We start from the raw sequence: 20,722 nt of genomic DNA on the forward strand, positions 1-20,722 counted from the left end.
TCCCTGAAAATACAGTACTGTTCCACCAAAGCGACCCCTGTTCATAAAAACTGGGATCGGTGCTTCATCTCCGCCACTTAAGGAACTGCTTTAGTCTGAATACAAAGGGCTGCTCTCCCAAAGTGGTGCAGACTCACAAAGACTGCGTGCCTTACATAATCTACTGCACTCGAAGGACTGGTTTGCCTTAATGTTTTCCCACTGAAAAGACAAACCCTACTAGAACCTCTATAACATCCATCCCAAAAGACATTATGGCTTCAAACCTTTGATTATCTATAAGTGGAGTCTGACTGTTTTTGAAGCTTGCATAATTTTCTTCTTTTTAGATAAAGATATTCTGTTTTAAAAAAAATCTTTTTATTAACATAGTCAAAAGAAAAAGCATCAGGTGACATATGGTGCTTACACATTTGCCATGCATACATTTCTGTACTACAAAATAATACATACAGAATAACATTCAGGGATCACAGGGGTTCCAACGCTACTGTTACATCTCGAACAACTGGAGGAACGTAGATATCCCCCGGTAGCTATTCCATGCTCCCCAAACCTTCCCCCAATTCCCGGGGCAGCCCCTAGCAACATACACTGACCTCTCCCTGTACATTCACCAATCTAGGTCCTCCATCCACTTCCCGATCTGGGGCGCTTGACTGGCACCCCCACAACTGAGCAATGTTACGCTTAGTGATCATACAAGCCAGGGTCACCCACTGCTTCCCATTGAGTTCAGGTCCGTAGGTTCCCAAACATTAAGGACACATCATCTGGTCTCCAGCGCTATCTACACCCCTAACACCTCTGGGATCCTGTCATGGACTTTGACCCAATAGTCCTGTATTTCAACGCAATGCCACAAAATATGCATGAACATACCGGTATCCTCACACTTGTACCGCGTGGGCCGGCGGCCCGACAAGGGAAAATCGGTGGTTCCTGGCATATAGATCCCTTTCAAAGTCTCCCCCTGGCATCTGACCACAGTCCATCGCATATCCGGGGTCCAGTGGAGACCCATAAATAGCGTGGTTTACCGCCGCTAACTGGGAGGCCCAGTAGTATTTCCGCCGGTCCGGCAAGCTGATCCCTCCGTCATACCAGGGAAGAGTAAGCTTGGAGAAGGCGATACGAGGTCCGCCCTCCCAAAGAAGCTGCCATTGGAGGGACTCGATTTTTTTAAAATAGGAGGAGGGCACTGGGTCCATTGCGTTTTGAAGCGTGTATAAAAAGCGAGGGAGGGCCGTCATCTTAAATAGCACCGCCTGACCCAGAAGGGAGAGCGGCAACGTCCTCCACCTCGCCACATCCTTCTGAAGTGTGGCCAGCGGGGGGCCCAGATTGTAATCGTATCTCATCTTCGGGTCAATTGTCACATAGATGCCCAGATAGCGGAATCCCACTGGCTCAATATGTAGTGGGCAGGAACTCAGAATGATCGGGGTATACCCGCTAAGGACGAACGGCACTGACTTCGACCAATTAATGGCGAAGCCAGAGTACCTCCCGAATATGGCCAGGACATCAAGGAAACTAACCAGAGAGTCCCTAGGAGTGGCAAGATAAAGCAAAATATCATCTGCGTACAGCGAGATCTTGTCTCCCCATTCTGGCGTCCAACGCAGCCCTCTAATCGATCGGTCCCAACGGACACACGCCGCCAACGGCTCAAACGCCAGGGCTAAAAGCAGTGGGGACAGAGGACACCCCTGGCGCGTGCCTCTACTCAGAGCGAAGTCAGCGGATTTGTGGTTATTTACCACAATTCTAGCAAGGGGCCCGCGTACAAGAGGCGGACCTAGCTTATAAACTTGTGGCTGATACCCATCTTCCCCAGGACTGCAAATAAGTAGGGCCACTCGACCCTGTGAAAGGCCATAGTTGCATCTAATGACACCAGGACCGCTGGCTCGTGTATCTTCGAGGTGCCACCTAGAATCCCGTGCAGCCTTTGTAAGTTAAAGGCCGTATTCCAGAGCGGCATAAAGCCCGACTGATCCGGGTAAACCAGGGTGGTAATGACCTTGGCTAGCCTGGTCGCCAGTAGCTTCGCTAGCACCTTAGGCTCTGCGTTGAGTAGCGAGATAGGCCAGTAAGAGGAGCACAGTGTCTTTGGCTTTCCATCTTTGTGAATAACAACAATATTGGCTACTCGTTGATCAAATGGGAGCTGACCTTTCTCCTTGCTCTCGACAAACATGGCACGAAGAAATGGGGCTAACCTATTCACGTTTAGTTTATATACCTCTAGGGGTATTCCATTCGAGCCTGAGGCGTTCCCGAAGTGGACACCCCTGATAGCCTGTGCCACTTCGTCATTCGTGAGAGGGGAATCCAGGTATTTCCTGTCCTCTTCTGACAGCGAAGGCATTTGGATGTCGTGTATCATAGCCGCACTGTCTGCCTGTGTATAAATCAATCAATCAATCAATCAAAGTATTTATATAGCGCACTACTCACCCAGAGGGTCTCAAGGCGCTAGGGGAGGGGGGTCCGCTACTGCTCGAACAGCCAGGTCTTGAGTTGCTTCCTGAAGGCGAGGTGGTCCTGGGTCAGGCAGAGGTGGGTCGGGAGGGAGTTCCAAGTCTTGGCGGCGAGGTAGGAGAAGGACCGTCCCCCTGTGGTGGCTCTTCGGATGCGGGGGACGGTGGCGAGGGCGTGGCCGGTCGATCGAAGCTGGCATTTGGGAGCGTAGAAGTTGAGGCGGCTGTTGAGGTATCCTGGGCCTTGGTTGTGTAGGGCTTTGTGTGCATGGGTGAGGAGACGGAAGGTGATTCTCTTGTTGACCGGGAGCAAGTGCAGGTCTCTCAGGTGTCCGGAGATGTGGCTGCGACGGGGGATGTCCAGGATGAGTCGTGCTGAAGCGTTCTGGATCAGCTGGAGTCTCTTCTGGAGTATGGCGGTGGTTCCGGCGTAGAGGGAGTTGCCGTAGTCCAGCCGGCTGGTGACGAGGGCCTGGGTGACCGTCTTCCTGGTCTCGGTGGGGATCCATCGGAAGATCTTACGTAGCATGCGTAGGATGTTGAAGCGTGACGAGGAGACGGCGTTGACTTGTCTGGTCATGGAGAGGGAGGAGTCCAGGATGAAGCCCAGGTTGCGTGCGTGGTCTGTTGGTTTGGGTGCGCTGCCTAGGGCGGGGGGCCACCAGGAGTCGTCCCAGGCGGAGGGTGAAGGTCCCAGGATGAGGACGTCCGTCTTGTCCAAGTTCAGTTTCAGGCGGCTGTTCTTCATCCATTCAGCTACCTCTTTCATCCCTTCGTGTAGGTTGGCTCTGGCGGTGGCCGGGTCGTTGGTGAGGGAGAGGATCAGCTGGGTGTCATCGGCGTAGGAGATGATGTTGAGGTTGTGCTGGCGTGCGATGTCTGCGAGGGGGCTCATGTAGACGTTGAAGAGGGTTGGGCTGAGCGAGGAGCCTTGAGGAACGCCGGAGATGACTTCGGTGGCTTCTGATCTGAATGGGGGGAGGCGGACTCTCTGTGTCCTTCCGGCGAGGAAGGAGATGATCCACTCCTGTGCTTTCTCCTGGATTCCGACGTTGCTGAGGCGCTGCACTAGGGTGCGGTGACAGACAGTGTCGAAGGCCGCGGAGAGGTCTAGGAGAATGAGGGCTGCTTTTTCTCCGTTGTCAAGCAGGGCTCGGATGTCATCGGTGGCTGCGATCAGGGCGGTCTCGGTGCTGTGGTTGGCCCGGAAGCCAGACTGTGAGAGGTCGAGGGATCCGTTCGTCTCGAGGAAGGCGGCCAGCTGTTTGTTGACGGTCTTCTCGATGACTTTTGCAGGGAACGGGAGCAGCGAGATGGGGCGGTAGTTCTTGAGGTCGGTGGGGTCGGCGGATGGCTTCTTGAGTAGAGCGCTGAGTTCGGCGTGCTTCCAGCTCTCCGGGAAGGTGGCGGTGTCAAAGGAGGTGTTAATGATGTCCCGCAGGTGGGGTGCGATGACCTCGTCGGCCTTGTTGAAGATGTGGTGAGGGCAGGGGTCGGTCGGCGATCCGGAGTGGATGGAGTTCATCGTGCGGACGGTGTCTTCGGTGCTGATCGGGGTCCAGGCGCGGAGGGTGGTGGTGGGGGCGGTGGTTCGGTCGTGGCGTGCGTCGGTTGAGTGCTGAAGCTGTTGTGTATGTCCGCGATCTTGTTGTGGAAGTAAGAGGCGAGGGAGTTGCAGAGGTCTTGCGAAGGGGTGATGTCGTTGTTTCCGGCGTTGGGGTTGGAGAGCTCTTTAACGATGATGAAGAGTTCCTTGCTGTTGTGTGCGTTGTTGTCCAGTCATTCCTTGAATGCAGTTTTCTTGGTGGCGTGGATCAGTTGGTGGTGTTTTCGAGTGGCGTTCTTGAGGGCAGTCATGTTGTCCGGTGTTGGGTCTCTGCGCCAGGCTCTCTCGAGGGCTCGGCAGTTCTTCTTGGAGCTCTTGAGTTCGTCGGTGAACCATGGGGCTTTCTTGCTGCCGGGTCTGCTAGGTGGGGTCCTCAGGGGGGCGAGGTCGTCTGCGCAATCGCTGATCCACTTCGTGAGGTTGGTGGCCGCTTGGCTGGGGTTCGTTGCGCTGGTGGGTGGGTTCTTGCTCAGGGAAGTTGCGAGCTGGTCGGCTGTGATCTTGTTCCAGCTTCTGCGTGCAGCCTGTTGCTGGTGGTGGTGGATCGTGGTCCTTCTGAAGCTGAAGTGGACGCAGCTGTGGTCCGTCCAGTGGAGTCCGGTGGCGTGGCTGAAGGTGATGTCCTTGCTGGATGAGAAGACGTGGTCGAGAGTGTGTCCGGCGTAGTGGGTGGGGGTGGTCACCAGCTGCTTGAGTCCGAGGTTGGCGAGGTTGTCCACCAGGGTGGTGGTGTTGCGGTCGTTGTTGTTCTCCAGGTGGAAGTTGAGGTCACCGAGGAGGATGTAGTCAGCGGAGGGGAGGGCGTGCGGACTGACGAAGTCGGTGATGTCCTCGCTGATTTGTGTGCGTGGTCCCGGGGGTCTGTAGATGAGGGTGCCTCTGAGGGTGGTCTTCGGGTTGATGTGGACTTGGAAGTGCAGGTGCTCTGCGGGTGCGAGGGTGTCGTCGGTGTTGGTCGTGATGCGGATGGTGTTCTTGTGGATGATGGCGATGCCTCCTCCAGTCTGGTTGATGCGGTCCCTCCGGATGATCTTGTAGCCATCTGGGATGGCGATTGCGATGTCGGGCGCTGAAGAGGCGTTCATCCAGGTTTCCGTGAGGAAGGCGACGTCTGGGGCTTTGGTGTCAAGCAGGTTCCAGAGCTCGACGGCGTGTCTGTGGACGGAGCGGGTGTTTAGCAGGATGCATTTCAGGTGGCTGCTGCTGTTGCTTGTCTTGGTCTTGGTCGGTGCTGGAGTAGTGCAGGTCCGGATGCAGGTGAACTTGCAGGAGTGGCAGCAGAAGGGTCCGTGGGTGCGTCTCGGGGTGGCTTGGTAGCATCCCGGGAATCGGCCGGCGTTGAGTGCGTTGAGTTCGGTGGCGTCGTAGGTCCGGCGGGTGGGCTGGTGTCCGCGGGAGACAGGGGTCCTGGCACTGGGCGCGGTCCAGGCGCGGACGGGCGCAGACGGGCTTACCTTTGGCGCACCTTCGGCACTCATTCGGTGCTCCCGCTGCGCGGTCGCTCTGGGAGCCGGGAGGGAGGGTCCGGTGGGAGGCGGGAGCGTGGGACCCAATCGGCTGGCGTGGGGACGGGGCCGCTGGCCGTCAGCGGCGGGAAAACGGGTGCAGGCTTGGCGGGCGGCCCTGCGGCAGCTGGGGCGCTGGAATCGGCGTCGGCGCTAATCACAGGCAGCAGGTGAGGCTCAGGAGGCAGGAGAGGCGGGGAGCGTGGGGGCGACCAGGCCGAGGCGCAGTGGTCGCTCCTGCAGACATATACATTGAGCAGTAGTAAACCGAGAACTCTTCTACGATCGTTTGCGGATCCGTCACCCTTCCCGAGTCACCCTTCTGCAACTCTGGCACCAACCTCGATGCCCACTCCCCCCCTCTCCAGCCACGCAATCAGTTTCCCTGCTTTATCGCCATGCTCATAAATCCTGCTCTGTGTGTCAGCATGCTGTGTTTTGGCACTGTCTCTAGCCAGGCTCTTGTATTCGTCCTGGAGGAATTTCAATTGGCGTAATCCCTCGGGATGCGCATCACTGGACACCGCCCTCTCTATATTAGTCAATTCTGCCTCCATCCTGTCCACCTCGGCCCGTCATTTCCTCCTTTTCCCTGAGACTAATGATAGGACTTCCCCTCTAATAACTGTATTGTGCGCCTCCCACAGGGATTGTGCGGAATCTACTGTTGCCACATTTTCTTGAAAATACCTTTCCGTGCTTTGTATCATCTCCTTCTTGGTGTCAGGGTCTCTTAAGTGCCATGCATTTATGGGGGAAATTCTGCCCACATCTCTCTGCCCCACCTCCAACCTAAGCAAGATCGGAGAATGATCAGACACAACCCTACCCAAATGTCGCACCTCTCGGATCAATGCCGCCTGCGACGCCGGTATTAGCGCATAGTCTATTCTGGATAAGGAGTGATGTGCACCAGACGCGTGCGTGTAATGCATCCTGCCTGGGTTCTCCACCCTTCCGTAAGCCCTGTCGTTTCCAAGAAGTCGGATAACCTCCTCTGGAACGGAGTCAGGATTCAGGTTGGGTGTCTATCCACCTCACCATCTATCACAGCATTGAAATCCCTTCCCACAATCAGTAACCCCACAGCCAAAGTTAAGAAAATCGCACACAGGTCTCGGAAGGTGTCAGTCTGTAGGCCCGGCGGAACATATACAAACATAAAGGTGACAGTCCTCCCCTCCCACAGCCCCAAAATGCCAATATACCTGCCTCAGTAATCAGCCCATGTGGCCTGGATCGTCAGGGAAAAATAATTCCTCACTAGGATGCCTGCCCCCCTAGACCCCGCAGTGAATCCAGCATGCGCCACCAGCTTGTATCCCCCTTATGCAATGCCATGCAATGATTACCAACCAGATGCATCTCCTGCAGCAACACCACATCCAGGGAATGTCTCTTGAACAATTGACTAACCATCTCCCTCTTAATTTTGTCCCCGAGTCCATTCACATTCCAACTGAGCGCGGATATCCCCAATCCCTGTCTACCAGAAGACATTGTAGTGGTAAATCATAGCTAGGTCACCTGATGCAATAAAAAAAGAAACACAACTTGCCAATAATACTGCACACATTATAATCTCAATCGCAAAAAAAACCCCAACTCTCGACTACCCACCCCCCACCCTGCACCCCTGCATACAGCTTATGCTCATCCCCAACTAGCAATGTGCCTGTCGCCCCAATACTAGTCTACAAATAAATAAAGGTAGAAAATGGAAGGAGGGCCTGAAAACACCGCCTTCCCCCCCCTCCCCTGCCCCGCTACCACTTCTCCAATCCAGGCCGGCCCACAGTAATTTCTAATCTGACACGGCAAATCAGGGGAACCGTTATAGACCCGCCCCACCCCCCACTCATACCATACAGCAAATTAAGTCCTACGGTCTTAATTTTGCGTTTTTCTATTGTTCATCCGCTTCACCTCGACTCTCCGCCTCGGTCGAGTGCACACTCTCCAACCAGTCCGACGCCACCTCAGGGTTATCAAAGAACCAGGCCTTCCCGTTAAGTTGCACCCGAAGGCGGGCCGGAAACATCATGGCGTATTTTAACCCCTTGTCTCTGGTTCTTCTTCACCAACAAGAAGCCCTGCCGCTGCTTCAGTACCATTTGAGTGAAGTCTGGGAAAAAGAAAAGGGTTGTATTTTCATATCTCAGAGGGGTCCCGGGTTGTGCTGCCTGTAGGATCGCATCCCTGTCGTGGAAATTCAGGACCCTCGCATTCATAGGGCGGGGGAGTGACCCGGGTCGAGACTTTCCCCCCGGCACCCTGGGTGCACGCTCGACCGTGAAAAAATTACTTAGTACTTTAGGCTTAAGGTGGTTGAGGACAATATCTTCGACAAACAGATCAGGTGCTTGGCCTTCTGATTTCTTGGGCACCCCAAGAATGCGAGCGTTGTTACGCCGGGCCCTACCCTAATAGTCATCCAGTTTGCGGTCTGTAAGAACTCTTGAGGCCTTAAGGTATCGCACCTCTTGTTGCAGAGAATTCACATCACCGATCATGCTGGCCGTCTTGATTTCCAGCGTCTTCACTTTCTCGCTTGCCTTTATGAGATCCGGCCGTATCAGCCCCATCTCAATCGTAACTGTATCGAGTTTGTTATCCAGGGCCTCCATCTTCTGGCCCAGGGATGCCTGAACTCCGTTGATGGCTGCCATGAGATCTGTCAATGTTGGCTCTGTGGGAGTGCGCGTGGCATCCTGCCCCCACGACTGGGTCTTCTTCAATTCCACTGGGGACCCCTTGGGCAAAGTATACCGGTCCAACTTGTTAGATTGGATGTTCTTGGACCCCTTGGAGGACCTGGGCTGGGATCTATCAATGTCGGTCTTAGTCGCCATCTTTCCTCCTTAGTTATCAATGCCGGATACAAGCCGGGGCCCACACTTAGGGCCAGGGTCTCAGAGCGTCTGCAAACCCCTGATACACACCGACGTCGGCCTCCACAATCACATTTCCCCCCCGGGCCTCCACTAGTCCGTCTCTGGTCCTCACGGAAACTGGAAATGCAAAACACAAAGTTTATTACACCTCATGAGGTGGTGCTAAAGTTCAACCAGTACCCTTCGGCACTGCGAGAAGTAGCACAAAGGGCTACTGGACACATGGTTTATTTATACCCACACAGGGGCTCAAGAGAAGGCGGTACAAAGCACAAGAGCACATTTTATGTCCATACAAGGTAATATCGAGAAGCACAATCGATCAGTGGGAGGAGCTAACAGTCTTGGGGTCTCGGCTAACACATTCCAATCTAAGGCTAACCATTAACAGATGCGGACCCTAACGGTCAGCGGCAAAACACAGAGATGCTATTATTAGCCTGTTGCTGGGCAGATTCAAAGGCCATGAGCAGAAAGGTAGGACAACGCACATGGTCGGCATGAGGCAGCGTGTGGCAGACAAAATGGCTGCCGCAAATCCAAAATGGATGCCGCTAAATGTCAAGATAACAGACAAAACTAAGATGTCTTTTGCTAACACTCAACTTAATCGCTGCCAAATTACAACACCCTGGAATGGAAACGCGCAGAAGTAATACCCCTCCTGAAAAAGCCTTTGGCCGATCCAACAGATTTAAACAACTACCAACCCATCTCCCTCCTGCCTTTGCCGCCAAAGTCTCAGAAAGAATCGTCAACTCCCAACTGACCACGTTCATCGAAGAAAACTGCATCCTGGACCTGTCCCAATCCAGCTTCCGGAGCAACCACAGCACAGAGACGGCCCTGATCGCCGCCACTGATGACATCCACATGCTACTAGGGACACACCGCAGCCCTCATCCTCCTGGACCTTTCCGCAGCTTTCGACACCGTTTCACACCGCACACTAACCACCAGACTCCACAACGCCGGGATCCAGGGAAACGCCCACAAATGGATCCGCTCCTTCCTCTCCGGAAGAACTCAGAAAGTCAGACTCCCCCCATCTCTCGAACCGACAAACATCATCTGCGGAGTTCCCCAGGGTCCCTCGCTGAGCCCCACCCTCTTCAACCTCTACATCAACCTTGCCAACAACGACAGTTGCCTCAAACTCAACTCTGACAAAACCGAAGTCCTGATCTTCGGCACCCGCCCCTCCGCGTGGAGCAACACATGGTGGCCATCAGCCCTCAATCCGTCCCCCACCCCTACGGACCACGCAAGAAACCTTGGCATAATCCTGGACTCCTCCCTCTCTATGAATCGCCAAATCAACGCCATCTCCTCCACCAGTTTCAATTGCCTCCAGATCCTGCGTAAAACTTTCAAATGGATCCCCCCTAACTGCAGAAAGACGGTCACCCACGCCCTAATCGCTAGCAGGCTCGACTACCGAAACGTCCTGTACGCAGGAATCAACAAATCCCTGCTATGCAGACTCCAATCCATCCAGAACGCTGCCGCAAGGCTCATCCTAGGAACACCACGCCACGAGCACATGACCCCGCACCTGCGCACCCCGTCGAGAAGAGAGTCACTTACAAACTACTCACACACACCTACAAATCACTCAACAACATCGGGCCCAAGTACCTCAATGACAGATTGAGTTTCCTCTCACCAGTGAGGAACCTCAGCTCGGCCAACCTAGCCCTGGCAGAAGTCCCCCACATCCGCCGTAGCAGATCCGGAGGCAGGGCCTTCTCCTACACCGCGGCCACGGCCTGGAACTCTCTCCCATTGGATATAAGACATACACCAACCCTGCCGGCATTTAGGAGTGTACTCAAGACTCAGCTTTTCAATTGACCTGAGCTGCCCTTAACCCCCCACCCCTCAGCACCTTGAGACCCTCAAGGGTGAGTAGTGCGCTTTACCAACCCCTGATTGATTGATTGATTGAGAACTCTTTAGTTGGAAAGCAGCTCCTGTATAAAGCATCCTCAACACCAGCGACACTCTAGATCTGCTCACCTCAAATGCCTGCTTTTCTATCAAATTTTTTAAGTATAGTATTAGCACAGTGCCATCCATGCCGAGATTGAAAAGGTGAAAATAGTTGGCCATTTCTACAGCAATGGCTTTAAGCATAAACTAGCACAGTGCTGTCCATGCCGAGTTGTAAAATGACAAAAGCCTTTTACCACTTCAGTCACAGTATTACAACTTTGAATTGGTAAAATACCAACCAAGCAAACCTGAAATGTATAAAAGGAACCCATTGCATGTGTTTCGCTCTCCTTAGAGCTCTACACAGAAGTATAGCTTTGTACAGACACAAGGGAGCACCCAGTATAAGACAAAACAACACCCTTTCATGCATAGAGTGAAGCATAAATTATACAAAAAAGAAGCAGAGAACTCTGGGTAGTTCTCAAGTTTAGGTGGAAAGCAGCTCCTGTATAGAGCACCCTCAACACCAGCGACACACTAGATCTGCTCAACTCACATGTCTGCTTTTCTATCAAAGTCTTTAAGCATAGGATTAGCACAGTGCCATCCACGCCGAGATAAAAAGACATTTCCAGAATGGTTTCTGAGTCATAACGTGGAGGGCTTTATCAGGACCAATGCTGAGCAGAATCCCATCAGCGTCGAGGCCTCCCTGGGTACAGACTTTAGGCTTAACCTGCTCATAGCTTGCCTCCTTCTATTAGTGATAGCACTGGTGTGGTGTTGGGTTCAATCAGGGCCTACATACTCTGTTTAACTCTCGAACACCTTAGTATAGAAGTTGGCACGGACACTGGAAAATGCAAAAGACAAGTTTATTAGGACCCCATGGGGTGGTGGTACATTCCTACAGCACCCTTCGGCAATGCAAGAAGTAGCACCCCAAACATCGGTGCGCGACCCCTTTTATACAGTTTAATGACAATAAAAAGGTAGGCGTTTACAAGTTACATCTTTAGGTACATATAAGGACATTTAAGGACATTTTTGGAACACAGCCAGCATGTGGGAGGAGTTCGGCAGTACTGGTCAGTTTGGGCTAACATTCCTAAAAAATGACCAGTCGATGTATAGTGCGCATGTGCGCTTGACCAGTACTAAAAATAGCCTGTCGCTGGGCAAAGTAGACGACCATGGGTATCGAGAAAGGACGAAAGGGCATGCTAACCACGAGGCAGCATGTTCATACAAAATGGAAGCCGAAAGGATTCAAAATGGCCCCCATATACTTTAGCCAAGTTAATAGAAAAGATCGTGTAGCTGAGCTAAACGCTAACTCAGGAGCTGCCAAAACACGACAGACGGCCCTTTTAGCGTTTAGCAAAAGCTACCTCATAACAAAAGTAATCAGGGTATTCATCATCAATATTGATCGCCATTATCTTCATCACTTCATCATTAACTAGTTTCTCTTGCTTAATAAGTGCTCGTTTGGACGGGATGCAAGCTGTAATACATACAGAACATAAGGTAGGGCCACATTGAATACATAAACAAAGAGAAAACAGTATTCCGATAATAATACATAGAATAGTTAATAACTTCCAACCCCATGTACTAAGTAGAGTCCAGAACCAGCTAGAAAAGGTCCATGTTCCATTCTCTGGGTGAATCTCAGCTGCTATCTTATGCAGCTTTGTTATAGCACCATACACAGAAGGTGAATTATCTGGCACGTACACGCAACAACTACTGCCGATGACACGGCATGCTCCTCCACGATCAGCTAGTATCACGTCTAGAACCATCCGGTTCTGGAGCGTCACAATTCTAGTAATCTGCAATTCTTCAGTTATATTTCCCAAAGCAGAGGCAGTTTCGTTAGCAACTGCTTCCACGACACGTGTAAGCCGTCTTATCTTTCTACTGTTTAGCGCAGCTCCTACAAATGAAAATAATCCCAGATTGAAATCTACATATTGTTGTAAGGAGGTATCGGTCTGATCTATTCCATCAAGATCTAATGTTCTTTTAACTCTGTTTAGTACAAAATCATGATACAATACATAATTATTATGATACATAGGTGGAGCAATAAACACAGGCGGTAATACAAAAGATATATAACAGGCTCCTAACCATCCCAATGGAAGACGATGGTATCCCTATTTCCACAAATGAAATATGTATTACGTGAGGCTACAAATGCAATTCCGTTTGGTGTGTCAAATGTGAGTGTAATATTACATTCGCTTCGGCCTACAGGGATTGTACCTTTATTTCTAATGCAAAGATCTGCTTTTGTATCAATAACAGTTATCACGTGTGAGTTCGACACATTTATGAGTCTTTGGTTCGTAAAAATGCGAGGCGTAGATACATTGTCCGGACGATATTCTTCCCACTCAAATTTAGTTCCTTCAGCTTGTGGGTAACCATCTTTATCATTGAAACAGACTTTATTTAATCGAAAGAGCAGTCCACCTTTCGTTGGCCATCGTAAAGTGAAAAGAAGAGTGTACCAAGCGTTACACGAACCATTATGAGAAAACGGGAGAGGAATAAGTGGCGTTCCTCCCCTCTTCTGATGTCCAGGCAACATTCCACATACCCAACAGTTCATTATATTAGTCATGTTATGAGTGTGATGCAAAATCTGAATTAACCTGTTATTCAAATAAGTCTGCCTATGTCTCTCTTCATGATAAGGTAAAGTGAAATGAAAATGTTCGGATGGGCTTGGAGTGGTAGGCAGTAAATGTTCTCGTGCAGGAAACAATCGTTCTATAGTCCAAGCTATTACTGCTATTACCACTATAGTCAAAACAAACAGTACGGCACCACAAATTCTCCCCTTTCGTAACAGAGGAGGTGCCATAATTCACGAAACAATGTTCTCTAGAAACAAACTAAAAAAATAAATAAAAAGTTAGTTCTGGACTGAGGCTGCCGTTGGTTTTTTCACCGAGATTCAAGACGGGTGTCGCTACACTGGACAGAACTGATCCCCCCCCCTTGATATTCCCGGCTTCCGTTTCACAAACCTCAGAACGGTTACAAACCAGTTAAAAAAAATGCAAGAAAAAATTATTTCCTGGGGCGTAGATTGTACTTCACTCCATCAGCTACAGTGTGGTCCGGGAAGGCTCCCTCCAATTCGCTGGACGTAACAGCTGGGCTCTTCTCTGCATCCAAAATATTTCTGTAGTCGGATAGCACCACTGGGCTCACCAGATCCGGGGAAACACGACGACAGTTGGTGGAATGGATCCACCGTTTCTTGTTGGTCACTCGTACTACTGTTCGGGTTGCAAGCAGCACCTGCTCAGGACCATACCATCTTGGTTCCAGGCTGCTGGATCTTTCAAACACTTTGATCATCACATGGTCACCAGGGCGAAGATCGTGAGCCTCACCGGTGGAGTTATCAGGGAGCGCTTCTCGAACCTGCTGATGAATAGAAAGTAAATCATTTGTTAATCGTGCCAAATAATCGTTCATCATTATACAAGGCACATCATGTATGAGTCGAGGCTTAGGAACTCCCCAAATGTTCATAGGCCTTCCAAACACCACTTCATAGGGTGTGAGGCCAGATCGGGAATGTGGCACTGATCGGATAGACAGCAATGCCAAAGGCAAAGCGTCCGGCCATTTCAAAGATGTGGATGCCACGATCTTTGCTATCTTCAGCTTCAGAGTGGCATTATATCTTTCCACTAGACCTGCTGACTGTGGGTGAAATACAGCATGGAATCTTTGCTTGATTCCCAATCCTTTCAGGACATACTCCTCTACTTTCCCAATGAAATGAGGACCATTATCATTCCACATAAACTTACAAACACCATAGCGAGGGAAGTACTCCTTGAGTAACACCTTAGCTGTTGTCAGTGCTGTATTATCCTTCGTGGGGTAGGCCTCAATCCATTTACTGAAGGCACACACCACCACTAAGACATACTTGAGGTTATTACAGCGCTCTAGCTGGATGTAATCCATTTGCAGTACTTCAAATGGTGCAGTAGGTGGAACAAACCCTCCTTTGGGAGTGTAAGTCCCTTGTCCAGGATTGTGCTGCAAACATATCAAACAGATCTGCACTACTCTCTTAGCTGTAGAAGCAATCTCTGGATTTTCCCAAACCCGTGTAAGCAATTGAGTAATTGCAAGAGCTCCAACGTGTGCCAGCCCATGCGTCATTTGCACCATTGTTTGTAAATAGGCCGTAGGTAATTTCCATCTTTCCATGTCTTTGCTACGCCAGCAACCCTCATCATCCAATACTCCTTCAGTGGCCCAACTCACAAGTTCTGCTTCAGATGCCGACCTCTGTATGTCTAATATTTCTTCTCTAGCATCATGCCATCGCTCAGCTTGTGATTTCACCACGTACATGGGAGAGTTGTCTTGTAGCATAGCAGTTTCTCTCGCAATGCGATCTGCGAAAGCATTGCCTTGCCCTATTTTATCTGTCACCTTTTTATGTGCACTGCATTTAACTATCGCTACTTTCTTCGGACATAATAGTGCATTCAGGAGATCGCGTACCAATTCTCCATGCATAATATGTACTCCATGTGAAGTCAAAAACCCTCGTTCCTTCCAGAGTAGGCCAAAATCATGCACTACTCCAAAAGCGTAACGACTGTCCCTGTAAATGTTCACACATAATCCAGCACTTAACTCACATGCTTTCGTTAAGGCTATTAATTCCGCAGCTTGAGCCGATTTCTGGGAAATTCGTGCTGCTTGTACCACTGTCGTGATTGCATAAGCTGCGGAAGTCGTACCATCCGGTAACCTCACACATGACCCATCAACCCACAGTTCCCCATCTACATCTGCAAATGGCGTATCCTGTAAGTCGATACGACCTTTTGTCTGTTCCTCAGTCAGAAAAACACAGTCATGTTGTTCTTCCTTCTGGGTCTCAGCAACAGGATACGGCAATAAAGTAGCGGGGTTCAATGTAGCACATCGTTTTAGTGTGATGTGCGGTGCCAACAATGTTAGCTCATATCCTGTTAGACGTGCACTAGTTAGATGCTGTGTTTTCGTTTGATTCAATAACGCATCTACCGCATGGGGAACTAACACCAACAATTTGTGTGACAGAACTATTCCCTCACTTTGCCGTATAGCTACTGCTGTTGCTGCAACTGCTCGAAAACATCCAGGCAACCCTCGAGCCACAGGGTCGAGTACCGCCGAGAAATATGCACAAGGTCTCTGTTTGTCTCCGTGTGTCTGCGCTAAGACTGACAATGCGCACCCATCCTTCTCATGTACATACAATGTAAAGATTTTCGTGTAATCAGGTGTACCTAACACTGGTGCAGAGCAAAGAGCTTGTCTCAATTGTTCAAAAGCATTCTGACATTCATCTGTCCATTCAATGGGAATCGGTGTATCTTTGGACAACAATGCTAACAAAGGCTTAACAATGTGAGAAAAACCCAGTATCCATTGCCTGCAAAAAGACGTCAGACCTATGAAGGCACGAACATCTTTCTGAGTACGGGGGACTGGTGTATCTAAAACTGCTTGAATTCGATCTGGTGTCAATGCACGGCCCTCCTTAGACAAAAGATGACCGAGGTAGGTCACCTTGGGTCTACAGTATTGTAACTTTTTCTTCGAAACCTTATGATTATTTTTAGCAAGGAAGGAAAGCAAAGAAAAAGTGCTCTCCTCACATTGTTCCTGTGTGTCTGCTGCAAGTAAGATGTCATCCACATACTGAATAAGAGCCACTCCAGCCTGCAATTCAAAAGAATCAAGCTGTCTTTTTAAAGCCTGACTATAGATGCTAGGACTCTCTGTGTAACCTTGAGGAACTCGACAGAATCTATACGATTTATTATTTAATGTGAAACCAAAAAGATATTGACTGTCAGGATGTACAGGAATCGAGAAAAATGCATTTTTCAAATCGATGACCGTAAAAGTAGTTGCCGTCGGTGGAACCAACGTAAGCAACGTAGTGATGTCAGACACCACCGGGTACTGGGGCACTACTATCTTATTAATTTCTCTCAAATCAATGATAAAACGATAAACCTTAGCATCTATATCTCTTTTAAGGATCGGGAGAATTGGACTGTTACAAACATTGTAGGGGACTTCCTCAACTACTCCTGCTGAAATTAAATCATTCACGATATGCATCAAGGCAATTTCACCTTCCCTTGAAATTTTATATTGTGGGACACGTGGCAGAGATACTCCCTCCTTTACAGTAATACGTACTGGAGGAATAATCATCTGACCTACATCAGTATCAGAAGTGGCCCACAACGTTTTTGGTAGGGAGGCTAGTACGTCAGATTCGTGAAGAAAACACACTCGCTCAATTTCTGGATAATTTTCATTCAACACAACCCGCACTCCTTCCGGAGCACAGCGAATAGTGGCTCGAAAATGGTTCAACATATTGAGTCCCATAATGTTATCTGGTGTGTTTGGGGACAGCAAAAAGGGACATGGGGCAGCAAATTTATCAACATAAAATGTAACAGGTTGAGACAGTGGGCTAGAAGTAGGTGTTCCATCGAACCCTATAGCTGTAATTACTTCGCCAGACAAGGGAGCCCTTGGAACCAAGTTTTTGGACAAAGCGCTACGAGTAGCTCCTGTATCAACTAAAAACTGATCAGTAGAACCCAAGACATGTGCTTCTATATATGGACCCCTTTGATCAACTAGTACCTCAACCGATTCCACACCCCATCCTACGCAATCCTATGAATGACGCTCATCGCGTGACTCAGCAGAGCCACCCTCATTTATCTGATATTGATTGCGGTTATCAAACGTGTTATAGTTTATCTGACCACGACCCCTTGCTTCATAGCTTCCACGATCATTCGCTCCACCTCTCGATCCTCCATAACCATTCCTAGACCTTCCACTTCCTCGACCACGCTGACTACGCTGTTCTCTCAGCACCGGACAATCCGAAATCCAATGTCCAAACTGTTTGCAGTATGCACACTGATCCTCAGAAATGTCGGAACGGGGAGGAGGCGCATTATTATACGATCCTCGTCTACCCCTATTATTTCCCCTTGTAGCCTGGACCTGAGCCAGCATTACCTTCGTCTTCAAATCCTTCACTTTCTTATCACTACTTTCCTTTGCCTCCAATTCCTGTTGTTCATAGTATTGAGCCATAGTCAATAAAGAAGCAGGGGTTGCCGTGGTCCATGAACTTTCACTCGCCTTTAATCGTTTTGCAATCTCCGCTAGGAGATTAGCCACATACTTATCAACAAATAAATGCCTGCCTGTATCTTCTGTTAATGATTGCCCACTGTAATCATGGAACGCATCCTCAAAGCGAGAAAAGAAATCAGAAACCGATTCATCCGTTTTCTGCTTACAAGAGGCTAACATGGTCCAATCGATTTTCTTAGCGGGAACAAGCGTTTTTAATTTGTTTAGTATAGCCCCCGGGAGGTCCAATATTAATTGACAAGGCTTACATGCTGGTTCTCCGTCTAAATCAGCTTGAACTATATCCTTCCAACTTGCCCCAAGAGCCATTTGATCATCAAACTTGCGAATCATTCGCCACATATCAGGGGGCAATATTAGCCCAAAAAACAGATCAATATCAACTAACGTCATAATGCACGAGGAAATTGCGCTTTCAACACTCTCATAGAAAGCCGCTGGATTCTTACGAGGATCAGGCAAAGCATTTTTAAGCGCCATAACATCTGCTCTATTCCAAGGCGTATAAACCCAATTATATATAAAATAACCCTTCGCGTCTTTAGATGTTTTATCATCGTCTGTGCCATCCCCTTTTTGAGGGACATATAAAGGCGCAGCTTCTCGCATAGGTCTAACATTAATCGCAGCATTCTTATCTGTTCCAAAGATGGAGCATTCTTTGGATATCTCCGTTGGTCTAGGCGCAGGCGAACCCGATGTCTTTTGCACCTCCCGTAGCCGTGTCGCCTCATCCCGTAGCTGAACCAAGCGTTTGAAAAATTCATCCGCATCTGAAAGAATAAAAAGACCTTTACGAAAGTTATCGCGACCCTTTGATATATCCTTAGGTTCTAACTCAGAAGAATACTTTCTAAATCGGTCAACAACCTCATCTCCAAAATGGTCTAAGAAATACAACCGCTCTTTATCAGACCATTGTTCCATTTGCTTACTAATGTCAGAAACAGTTACGGCATTAACATTTAGCTTTCGTGCAAACAAACGCAACTCCGCAGTCCGATCCGTCGATAACCTGGTACGCTGCGTATTCTGAGCCTCCTCATCTGATTCCTCGTTCGGAGCCGTAGGTGCGACGTACGGAGGCGGACAACGATCTAGTAATGAAAAATCATCTGTTTCATTATTAAGGACCGGATAAAGAGGATGCCTGATAGGAAACTGTCCATTAACCTGTAAATTACGTTCTCGAGTCTCCCTCTCTTTCTGTTCCTGCAACTCCTTCTCCTGTAGCTGTAAAGCTTTATCACGTGCAGCCCTTCGCTGCACCTTATCCGCCAAGGCTTCCTCACGCTTCATTCGTTCACGCACCTCTTTCTCCCACATACGCACACAATCAAACATATCCTGTCTAGACCTGCGCTGAAACAAACACTGCTCCACATACTGAACCTTTCGTAAATCAAATGACCCATGTAGTGGCCACTGTAATTCACGATCGGCTTTACTGTATTTGTGCCATAACGTGCTGTACATTATTGGCGGAATGCCAAATTTTACATACATCTCACGATTAGGGGTCCCCTCTGGGGGAGCCGGCTGTGATTCATTTAATCGATAACTGGTACCATTTCCAAAACAGCACATTCCTCGGAGTGGGCTGAGAACAGGCATGTCAAAAATATCACGGAAATGTGATATTACATAAAATGACACTTAATGTGCTCTCTACACGGTGTGCCGTTCGAACATAACAAAGTTAGAGAAATATCCCTACATGCCTGCCTATGTGAGGTGCACTCCACATATCAAATTCATAGATCCAAACGTTCGCTAACTCAAACAAATTCAAATTCAAATTCAAAGAGCCACAGTAAGCGTCAATAGACTACCTTACCAATCATAAGCTTACCAAGTATCTTCAAACGTCCAAGATCCAACTGCCAAGTTCTTTAACCGAATGAGCCAAACGGCATTACACGACAATCCAAGATCAGAATCTCAGTCGAGGACCGGCGCCACCTGGAAGGTCAGATCAGAAGGAAAGGAAGAAACACCGTGGGTGCCGAGACTCGGGTCACTCAGTGGCAGCGATCGCTTCCATGGCGAGTTTCCGAACCTTCGTCGTGACCTCTCCTTCGGGCATCTGAGTCGCCGATGAGTCCCTTCGTGGTCGCCAATTGTGGTGTTGGGTTCAATCAGGGCCTACATACTCTGTTTAACTCTCGCACACCTTAGTATAGAAGTTGGCACGGACACTGGAAAATGCAAAAGACAAGTTTATTAGGACCCCATGGGGTGGTGGTACATTCCTACAGCACCCTTCGGCAATGCAAGAAGTAGCACCCCGAACATCGGTGCGCGACCCCTTTTATACAGTTTAATGACAATAAAAAGGTAGGCGTTTACAAGTTACATCTTTAGGTACATATAAGGACATTTTTGGAACACAGCCAGCATGTGGGAGGAGTTCGGCAGTACTGGTCAGTTTGGGCTAACATTCCTAAAAAATGACCAGTCGATGTATAGTGCGCATGTGCGCTTGACCAGTACTAAAAATAGCCTGTCGCTGGGCAAAGTAGACGACCCTGGGTATCGAGAAAGGACGAAAGGGCATGCTAACCACGAGGCAGCATGTTCATACAAAATGGAAGCCGAAAGGATTCAAAATGGCCCCCATATACTTTAGCCAAGTTAATAGAAAAGATCGTGTAGCTGAGCTAAACGCTAACTCAGGAGCTGCCAAAACACGACACTGGGACCCTGCTCTTCAGCAACCCACCATCGCCAAGAAGTGCTTCAGATTCAGCTTGCCGCTTGTCCTGCCAACAACTTGTCGGCGGCCATCTTTTCCTATACAAATTTCTAAGTCTGAAGGAAAACTTTCCACTGGGACGAACCTGGTCCCTGTACTCAACACGTTTGACTTTGCCCTGGTTTAGCCTGACCAGATAACTGTAGTTGGTGCTTTGTGCTTTTTGGTGCTATTTATAATTCAAACACAAAAAATTCATATCTCTGGTTCTAACTATGGAATTTCTGCAATTTTTGGTTATATTCTTATTCTTATTTCTTAAAATATTCTCTCTTTTTCTAATTGGTTTAGGTATTTTT

This window comes from Lissotriton helveticus, chromosome 8, assembly GCF_964261635.1.
Source record: "Lissotriton helveticus chromosome 8, aLisHel1.1, whole genome shotgun sequence".
Lineage (NCBI taxonomy): Eukaryota > Metazoa > Chordata > Amphibia > Caudata > Salamandridae > Lissotriton > Lissotriton helveticus.